The sequence below is a fragment of the Neopelma chrysocephalum genome, unplaced genomic scaffold, assembly GCF_003984885.1.
Source record: "Neopelma chrysocephalum unplaced genomic scaffold, ASM398488v2 Primary Assembly neopelma1_22b, whole genome shotgun sequence".
NCBI classification, from domain to species: domain Eukaryota; kingdom Metazoa; phylum Chordata; class Aves; order Passeriformes; family Pipridae; genus Neopelma; species Neopelma chrysocephalum.
Window position 1 is genome coordinate 15156412 of NW_020897690.1, and position 11090 is coordinate 15167501.

Sequence of the window (11090 nt, forward strand, 5' to 3'; positions counted from 1 at the left end):
CAGAAGCAGGGAGGGAGTAGCAGGTTTGCTTCTACTTGTGGTTAGTAATACCATAAATAGGTCCAAGTACTCTAGTATTCAACACTAAAGCCATAGTTTGAAAAGGATGTGACCCCAAAATAATGTTCAACATTATTTGCACAAGTTTGTATAATGAAAACCTTATATGTATCCGTTCATCTGCTGATTCACACAACTACTCAGTGACCATTATAGGTTCCCGCTTCTCCCTGCACAGACCAGCTTCTGAGGCAATCTGCTGGTGATGAGATGGACAGGTGCTACTGCTTATCTCTCTATACCTTTGTTTGGATGTTATGAGAGGTGGGGTTCTCTGAATTGCTAGAAATGTAACTACATGGGCACACCACAGATGGAGAAGATGATCAGGTGATGAATTTTTCCCCTCTGATACATCACTAGATCTCAAGAAGTTAGGAACATTTTCTTGTGCTTAGAGTAGAGGGTGAATATAATTTGTTTGCCCTCATAGTGCTACAGATCTGTCAAGCCTTAGGTATTATCTCTCATTCTGATATATTTAGACTATAACTCATGCTTTCTAAATATCTTTTGCTCATGCATTGATTGCATTGTTTCTTGTCTCTGGCCCCTTGGTGTTATATATGATAAATTGACAGATACAGATACTTCATATTTGCTAGCTCTTCCACAAGCACTGTTGTTACATGAAGCTAGACTAAATTTTTTTCCCTAAAATCTGTTTTATTTTCTTTAAAGATGAAAGCTGAGATTCTTTTATGATTGCAAGCATCCAGGGAAATGGGGATTTAAGAGAAAAACCTTAACACCATGTCAGTGAAAATATAATCAGAGCCCTCTTTTGTCAAAGGTTCCAGTAGGACAATGGTAGCACTTTGTTGGGAAGCATTGTGGGGTTTTTACACTATCTTTGATGTTATGAAAAAACATGTTTCCTGTTCAGGTTCCTAACCCATAGCACAACCTCAGCCCTCTGTGTTCCAGATCACGACTGATGATATATAAGATACCCAAAACTTGAGGGTAATATCATTCTTTCATAATCACACTCAACTGACAGTAATAGAATAAAACCCATGAGATGATAGAATAATTTTCAAAAAAATTAATCAAAATGCTGGATTTCAGTAAAGAGTATCTTTGATGCAGCATGTATGTGGGGAGGGGAGTTGATAACCCGCTGGAATTTATAAAGAATTATATTCCTTGTTCTGATTCTTACAAAAAGCCTTCAAATACACATGGAAAGATATTCTTTCTGTAAGGCATGTTTTACTACAAGCTTGTTCACAAGTCCATATAAGTATATCCTCACAAACTCTCACACAAGGAACTAAATCACACAACTATGATTCATTTAAACTTTCAGAAATTTAACTTAATTTATTAATTTATCTATTAGTAAATGGCAACTAACAGCTTCACGGGGATCTCAGCTGCTCTGCCCACGTTCTATACCAAATCTGATGCTTGGAAATTGCATTCTGAAAACTGCCATCTCTTTCACACACCATACACACACACTCAACAGAATATGGTTTATGAAGATCTTTTGCTTAAATAAGCACAAATCAAGGATTCATCTAACCATTCAAAAAACAGTCATTGCTTCAGTCAAAACTGATAATGAAGGATTTAACCTGTTATAGAGACAGGAAAATATTCTACTCTTGCTTTTAAGTCTTTTTCTTCAAAAACAACACTCAAGTACAAAGGTATACTCCTTTCCAAAAAACACTTCATCATGCCTGCTGAAGAGGATAATAACCTTTGCTGTGAAACGCATTTTCTTTACAAGCTTTTGCTCTCAAAATAATTTATTGCTGTTAAATTCTTCCAAAATCTCCTGAAACATATATGTAAAATATCCATTGTAATTGCTTGAACCAGTATGCGAGACCTGAGATTAAAAATTGGAAGAATATCAAGCAAAATGCAGAAAATATTAAAATCTCTAAGTTCTGTCTTTTTCAAAGGCTGAAGGGCTCTAGAAATTAGAATTAGTAGCTTGGAATTGCATGAAGTACTAAGTTTTTGCAATAATTCATGTTTAAATAAAATTGAGAAAGGACAGTGAAAAAAGAGCATTGAGTTAAACTTTTTTGTTTTCCGGAGAAAGGAAGACCACCAGTTGTAGTCATAGAATGTGAACAGGATTCCTAATTGGTGTTACTTTTTTCACCTTTTCTCTATTTCTGTTACTTAACCATATTCAATGTCCAAATTAGTAAGCGAAAAGTTTTGTTAATGCTAACAGAAGATTATTAAGACAATAGATGAAATACTGTCCCTTCTCATGGTGTCTCTAAACAGTGTTTGGGCCAAGTTTAGATAACTGATCATTGTGGCTTACGTGGGTAGAAAGTCAACCTTTGGGCTTTAATCTGAGACATTTGAGTGAAAAGTGAGTGTAGTACTGCCTGGATGGCTACATGTGATACTGAGTTGTTGTGTCAAAAAGCAAGTCCATCCTGGCTACTTCATTTTCAAAATTATGTGGCTGGTACTGACTCACTTTTACATATGGGGTGTATGTGTAGTATAAATAGCTGTGTTTTCTAAAATGAAAGTGCTTCATACAGAGAGATCAAGTGTTTATAACTTCACACTGAGGAATGGGGAAAAATATCATGCCTTGACTATAATACAATTTGGAAAGCTGGGTTGATAAAGGATACTGTCCCTTCCAAGAACAACAGCTTTACCTTCCTGTTCTCCCATTTTTTTTATAGGAGCAAGCCCAAAAATTAGGGCTTTCCCCTATGTCTCCCTCCTTAATCCATCTCTTTTCTCCATCATTTACCTTCAAGAGGCAGGAGTTGTATGCTTATAGCCCTTTGTCTTTGATACAGCAACATTCAGTTTTGCCTCTACTGTTGAGAAGACACAAGCCAAACATGAAAAGCAATAAGAGCTTGACAGATCTCGTTTGGGTGCACATGTAAAGCACTGAGAGAATGAGAGAGGGACAGCCGCTTCAACAACTGTCCTTAGGACTTGGAGGAACTAGAGTAGAACTCCTCCATATACATGCTCAGAAGAGTCTTCACCTAAGATCCCTCATCGAACCAATGCTGCATAATGGCCTACCATGAAGACATACATTTAACTGTCTCTGTCTAGAAGTGCAAGCAGCTCCTACTTGAAATAGCAGCTATGCGTTTTGTTACACGCAGCTTTCATAATTTCATATATTTCCAGGGGAGAAAGACTGCATGTGGAAAACAGGGAGGCAGGGGGTTAGGTGAAAAAACTAGAGAAAAATAGACTTTTTGGATATGATGCAGCTTTACAGAGAGGCTCTGGTTTTGTAGAGATGGACAAATAACTTCCCTATCTCCAGTGCATGCCTGTAACTTCAAATTTGCAGCCAAACACTAGAATGCCTTCCCTAGTTCATCAAACACAAAATCCCAGACTATATCAAAGTACAGGGAATGTTACTTCAACATCTTCTAGTGAAAAGACACTAGAGTTCTCTCATTTTGTTTCTTTGTTTTTACATCATTTCATCAGACAAAGCCTCAGCAAGAGTATTCAGTATTCTTCTAGCCAGTGGATTACCTGTACTAGGTGGGACATTCATTCTATCTTGATTGAGGTGAAATTATTATATTAACAGGAAGACAATCAAAACAAACAAAAAACCTCCCACATATAGTTTCTGGGAAAAAAAGTCCTTAGTTTTTGGCAGTGGCACTGGTTGTAAGTGCCACTGACTTTTAAAAAGGTTTAAACACTTAAATGCCTTACCACATTTGAAAACAGGACCTGAACATCTAGTTGACTCAAATGCATTGGGAAATTGTACACAGGGTTAAGCTAGATAACCTATTAATTTATTTATTTATTTATTTATTTATTTATTGTAGTTGACATGCTCCTCAGAACCATTTTAAAACATACACCTCAGGTTTTGACTGAATCTTTTATGTATAGCATTGTTGTGAGCCCATTGATCATTATTTTTGTTCTATTGCTCCCACCTGGAAAGAATGAGCCTGTAATTGAAAAGGCAAATTTAGCATTTATGTTGGTAATAACACAGTTTCATTGCCATTCTCCCCAAAAAGAATTTGAACATTATGGTGAACCATATCTCATTGATAAGTGAATGGAAGGGAAGTAAAGCTTTCTCATTACCAGGTCCTTATGAGCCAAGTCATTTTTTTGTTGAGCAGAGCCTTCTATTGTGCTGTAACAATTACTTTTGCTCCCAGATATGATAACTCTTTGAAGCTGTACCTGGGAGACGCACACGATCTACATTAGCAGGGGAGTAACACAGTGTTGGCTGATAAACTAATCTCATTTTCTGTGCACCTGATATTTTATTGTGGAGGTTTTTTTCTTCTAATGGTGAAAGCCATGGACTCTGAATTGAATAATTTAACTCAGCAGAATAAATTACTTAAATAAAAGATTCAGTTTGAGATTATAAATTTCTTTTTGAACCTTCTGTTGAAAACATAATGCTTTAGCACTTTTTAGCTAGCTAGAGATTAGAGGAGTTTGAATAGAGTCATGTTATGCCAGCAGGTTTGTATGTATGCTATTTGAGGACACCGTTTCAGACTAAAAACTTTCAGTAAGCTCCTGAATCACACTGTGATTAGAGGGATGGTATGGATAAGTGCCACAGCAAGGCAGTGAAACTGTCTTCATTTATCATAAATTACAACTAGCATTTGAAGATAAAACACATGAAATACTAGCTGGAGGGTTAATTCTGAGAAATTATTAATATCATAAAGTCAACAAAATTACTGACTGTCACAAAGTGGGTTTGCTACTTTTCAGTAGTCTATGTGCAGATTAAATGCATATGTATACCTAAACTGGCAAAACAATCTAATCTGTACCTTTAGCTATGAATTTAGGGAAGTATTTTCTGAAGTAACATGGATTTTAAAATGTCTTGTTGGTTAGTATTATACCTGACTGTTTTTTGGTTTTTTTTGACCAACCCATACTTGTGATTAATAAAACCCCTTATTATTGTGTAAAGTAACAGTCCCTTTATACAGTTGTACCAGAAGACCCAGGTATCTCATGCGCTCAGAGTCGAGTATACATTGCAGGACATGTAGAAAAAATTAAAAAAGCAAATTTAAAGCTTCTATGTGCTCATATTCAAACAAAAAATCCATACAGATTCCAGTACAAATCTCTGTTTTGCTGAGACATCCTCAATTTTATTCATTGTACAGGTAAAAGTGGGCCCCCTGACTTCAGACATTGATCAAAATGCCAATATACTTGATGTCAAAAATTTGTGCCCTGAATATTAAATAAAATGATCCTGACAAAGAAGGGAACAGAAGATTATACTTCTATACAACTCTATGGTTCTTTCAGCTGGAGAAAATTAATAAAAAAGAAAAACATGTTATACACACAGCGCTCATCTCTTCTGCTCAAAGGAGCAAGTGGACACAGTCTCTCACTAGTCATGGTTATCTAGCCTGCAGAACACCATTGTATTTAAAGGTGTGGAGGCAAAAACACTCAGATAACTGGAGAGTTCTGGCCTCTTCCATATCCACTGAGTTGCTTCAGGCAACAGAGCTTTTATATCTGCTCATGGCCACTAAATTACCTCTTTGCATGCATCTGGTAGATGCATGCAATTTATTTGCATGAAATTTTTTTGGTGTTTTCCAGTTTGTTCCTGCCTCCCTTTCCTGAAGACTGAAGATACGAAGGACAAATACTGAAATGCTGTTCATATGCCAGTATTCAAGCTGTGCCGTTTGTTGGCCATCTTCTCCATCAGCTGCCAGTTAGAGTTTTACATGCCTGGGTAATGCAGCTGCACATTGGAAAGCAGAGATGAGTTTATTGAAGAGCTTCCCACAAGTCTGCTTCCTTTCTGAATGCTTTGGGCTGGAGCATCCTGAAAACAGACACTCACATATCCCAAGGAGAAGTCAATAAAACCTGTATGTGGCTCCTTTTCTTAGCTTTGCCTCAGTGGGTACTGGATGCTGCCACACATCGATTGTCCTTGCTGATTTTACGTCCCAGCTGGGTAGGGCTCGCCACTCTGCTCACAGGCACCTTTATGCATTTTACAGTGCTGAGGCTCAGCAACAACCCTGCCACTGAGGGTATCTACAGACTGATTGCTCTTTCTTTGAAACTGTTAGGACCAGCAGCTGTTTTCAGCCTCCTCACTTTTTCTATGCCAGGCGATCCAATCATTTTGACTTTCCAGTTTCACTTATAATTTTCTAAAAATATCCATCTGTTTCATACTCATTCTCCTCTGATCACTATCAAAAGAGGAAAGAACATTACCTGTCCCTGTCCCAGCTAAGGGTCTGAGCATCATACAGCACTTGTAACTGTGTAGAATGTGACTGTCACAAATAGGAAAGAATAAATCAATAGTTACATGAAAGAAAATACCTGTTAATCCTGATGCTATCTTATGTCACCCTAGGCTGCATGCTCCAGACTCTGCCTGCCCTAAGTTAGGTACCAATGTAGTATGACGAGCAAGAACAGGCAGCCTGACAGTTGCACCAAATGTGGTCTGAATGTGTTTTGAAAATACCACTTGTGTTACCAGACCCCTCTAATAAAGCTTTAGGTGCTGATGATTGTTCTCTTTGTCCACTACTGAGACTGAGTTTTCAAATGGAATTACTGACATTCATACTCCTGTTTAGGAACTGTATGTTACTAGTAGGTGTCTAGTGAACGCTACTAAATCAGGCACTGTCATCCATGCACTCCATGTGCCACTCCCATCAAACTATCTATACTAGAGGCTGATGCAACCCTTTATTGTTGGACTTATCCAGAAAGAACTCTCCTTTTTTTGAAGAAATTCCTCTGTGGGTTTCTCTCCAGGTTTCCTGGGTAAAAGCAAGATTTCTTATTATTTCTTATTATTATTCTTATTATTATTATTAATCTCATTTAGGAATCGCTGTGGCTTACCAGGAGACACCAGGTGTGATGACCCCTCTGCAAGTATGCACAGACATTCAGTATGCAGGTAAATGGAATAAAGATTAATTTATCCTTCCCTAAGAACCAGTGAAAATTCTCTGCAAACTCACAGAAAGACATATTAGCAATCTGTTTTCAGATGATAATTGCAATTAAACTTTATTTCACTTGCTTCAGGTAAAATCATCATCCTCAAGAAAAATTCAGGCGGAAGCACCTTACCACCCAACAGGCTTTTAAGCATAGAATCAGAATCCTACTGGAGAAGTTTGCACTATGAAAACAGTTACAATATGAAGTTGCTCACAGGCAGGTAAAAGCCATCACATCTACAGATGCGGACAAAGGTACTAATGTCCATGTGATTTCCATAGTATTCTTAATTAGCTTGGAAGGTACATCAGACTGGCAAGATGACTGCAAAAGAATAATTTTTCTACCCAAAGCATATAGTCTTTGGAAAAACTGTTCAATTCCTGGTTTTCATCTGCCTTTAATAACCTTAGTGAGCTGTTTAAAAGTAAATCTGTGAATCAAATTTATTTTGTAATTAAAAAGTGAGTTTTAAATATGATTTGATTAAACAAAGCTCCTCTTTCCATCTAAGGTTTCAAGTGAAATTCTGCCTTCTTACACAGACCACAAAATGAGAACCTTGTAAATCAAAATAATACCATGAAGAGCAGTATTTCTTAACAACACTTATGTGATAGGAAGGTATGCTGAAAAATACTTACAAATCAAGCCAATGAAGTGTTGTGAAGAAATCTTAGATTCCCTCCCAAACACAGAGTAGAGTGACTGTACACAATTTTGTAAGAGGCTGCATATTAGAAGTGTCCTGCCCAGCATGGGATCAGATTTTTGTGCTCTCGCATCTTATTTACTTACTTTCTGATGGAGATACTTCATACAGGGTGTTCACTTGATGTTTATAAAACAGTATACACACTATGCTACTTTCATTTCAAAGAATGTATTTCGCTGCTGTTATAAGGCAAGAAACTGTGTTTCATCCTATGACAACCTCAAGCTGTCCTTGTAGCCCTAAAGGTCCCTTGCCAATGAAAGGCACTGAGTTCCAAGCGCTCCTAAGAGGACTAAGTGTCTTTCTAGGCTACTGGGTCAGTTTTGACACAGAAGGAGATAATCCGGACAGATCTCAAGGGGATTTGAGAGGAAGCCAACAAGATGATCCTCCTAGGGAAGGAAAATAACAGCAACTCTTTCCAAAAGCAAAAAAAATCTTCTTTTTGAAAGATTCTCTAAGGGACTAATCCTCAGCTAGCCTAAGATCTTAGTATTTAAAGCACACCAAAAGAAAAGATCTACACTGAAACAGTGCTCTAGTAGAGTGCATCAGTCCAGAAAGCCTAAGCTTGCAAATATATTATAATTACAAGAGCAATATGGCTAAATGTTGGTAATGAAGGCTACCTGTAAATATGTACTCAGGGTAAATTCAGCATTCCAAGTAGCCATAAAACAGAGTTCTAATATTCTTACAGAAATTAAAAGCAGGTACACTGCCTGCATGAAATGCCTGGAAATAAAATTTTTCTGCCAGCAGTGTGCAGCCTGCATTTGATTATAGCTAAGTCAACTTCTTTAAATAAGTACTGAAGTAGTGTCAATGTCACTGATCCTTTCTGAGGGACTCTATTAGAAACCACATTAATGAGTGAAGGAATAGAAGTACTGATCTGTATCACTCAACTCAATGTGAATTGATACCACACCACAGACAAGTTGATGTCTTGACTTTTGTCACCTTGAAGCCTGCAAGTGGTCTAGGTTATACTCAGCTTCTGCTTACTGAATCTAATCTTATTTGCTTTACTTTCTTCAATAAATCTGTTCCTCAATAGGACAAGCAGGGAAAAATTATTGCATGGTAATGATGTTCCAAGTGGTCCTTTAAAGTCATTAAAAAAAAAAAAGGCAAAGCAAGTGTTTCATAGAAAACATTGATTCAAGAAACTAATTTTCACAAGTCATTTTCTCTTCGCTATTTTAGCATTAATCAATACTTAATAATGAAAACATGAAGTTTCAAATTTGCTTCTATTTCCAAATCACGGTACAATGTTATTACGTATTGTAGAAGACCTGAAGCATTATTTTAAAATAAATAATCCAGCACATATTCTTCATTTCTATGTCTGTATTCACTGATGCTGTAGATACAAACCCATCTTTTTTCACTTGCATGGTTTCTCATAGAGTACCTTGCAGAGCTGACTCACCTTCAGAGAAGTTACCAGAATCTTTTCTACTTCCTTTACACTACACCTCTTCAGTACTTTTGGGAGCAGTGAGCTACTGGCTTTTCTTTCACTCCAATTTCCTTGAATCCAAGTGAAATAGCAAAGTTGCTAGATAGGTAAACCATGCAATTCAGTTGCCTTGGCTAATTATTACATGTCATTTTTAGTACCTTTTTAGGTACTAAATGGCCAACTTTTTTTAGAATGGCCAACTTTTTGGAAAACTTTATTATTAAAAAGCCTGAAACCTTCTTCAAAAGAACAATTTGCCTCTGTATGTATTGGATGAGTAGTAAAATATTTTGCACCTGACATGATTCTCTATATATTTTAGATCAAAAATTTAGTAATCTAGTTAAAAAGGAGCATGCAGACATTTTTAAGGATTAAATCACACTCATTGGGAAAAAATATATTTAAAAAATCACTTTTATCGGCATCATGAAACGTAATACCAATTGTCATTCACACACATACACACACACCTTTCTTTGTACTACTGTTCTTTCTTTGTACTACTGTTTGGGTTTTTTATCCCTTACTCATTTCACTGTAATTTGGCACCAAACAACACAACTGCATTCATTGTTCAAAGCCATGCTCTTTTACTTCACCTTCAGAGGCACAAGCATGAGGCCCTCCTGCAGTCTTCCATGCCTTTCTGTTCCACACTGGAAAGGAAAACACACTAACATTATTCCATCACGGAACCCGGGCCTCGGCGGTGAGAGCGCCGCATTCCCCCGGGCAGATGGAGCTCGTCAAGCCCTGTAAGGGCATCCATCTAAAAGAAGGTCACTCTAAACAAACCTACGTCCTGAGGACCTCACTGTCATTGTCCAAGCTCGCTTGGCCCCGGCAGATGAACCTTAGGATTAAAGGGTGGGCTCAGTTCAGCGCATGCTGTGTCTCACCTAAAAAATCCATTGCACAGGCTTGAAAGGTAAAACACCTTTCCCAAATCTTCGTTCGCGAAGACTGGCCATACATACACATTCCATCACGGAGGCACACAGCATGTGCAGTTGGCTCACAAAAGTGTAAGTTTAAAGTAATATCTGAGCATATTCAGGCATTCCAGTCACATTATCTCATCAGGTTATTTTCAAGAGAGTAAGACCATTTGGAGAAGAGCTCTAGGCAGAATGGCACGGAGGCTGAGGATAAAAGCTCAGAGGCATGGCAGAGAGGGCAGGACAATGGGATCAGAACTGCTGGGCACATGAAAGAAAACTGGAGACTTGACTGCAAGCCATTCTTTCCCACTCAGACTTGAATTTCCCTGCTGGAGTAGCCAGTTGACACATGTAAAAGCAGAATCCATCTCCATCTTATAATTTAGGCACTGTGAATGAACTTAGACAACAGGGAAAGTGTGACTGCTTGTGTGAATCGGTGGTCACTCCAGACCTTGGTGCACTATAGCTTCCTACAATTGCAGCCTTAGAAATGTTTAGAAGAAAAAGAAAAGATCTAGGATATGCTTCCCTTCCCTCTCCTTCTGACCAAAAAAAATGATATTTTAAATAGGATTTGGAAAATGAATATTTGTCTAAATGATAAGAGGCTCACAGTTTCAGTTCAACATCTGTTGCTTCCTTTGAGAGGTTTGGGGAGTTGTCAAGGGGTTTATTTTTTTTAATTGAGCAGTTTAATTTTTTTTTAATTGCTATTGCTTTATGATATTGGTATAATTTAACACATTAGGATGATATAATGACCAGACACTGCACTGCTGCTTCACTGAAGAATAGCACACAGCTGCCTGTGCTTTGTACAAGTAAAGCATTGAAAATAATAGCCTTGTGATGAAAGCACATTGAGTTGTTAATCACTTTCTAATATTCTATACACAGAAAT

General features: G+C 37.5%; 1 long non-coding RNA gene across 3 annotated transcripts in view; it reads left to right on the plus strand.

Annotated features, from left to right (window-relative positions):
- The window catches only part of LOC113966152, a 799277-nt gene extending 789352 nt beyond the window's left edge, over nucleotides 1–9925 (plus strand). For all 3 annotated transcript variants that reach the window (XR_003533716.1, XR_003533719.1, XR_003533720.1), the window contains 3 exons: nucleotides 6935–7009; nucleotides 7141–7680; nucleotides 9434–9925. This is a non-coding gene — a long non-coding RNA (uncharacterized LOC113966152). The remainder of the gene's footprint in view (nucleotides 1–6934; nucleotides 7010–7140; nucleotides 7681–9433) is intronic.
- The last annotated feature ends 1165 nt before the right edge of the window (nucleotides 9926–11090 follow it).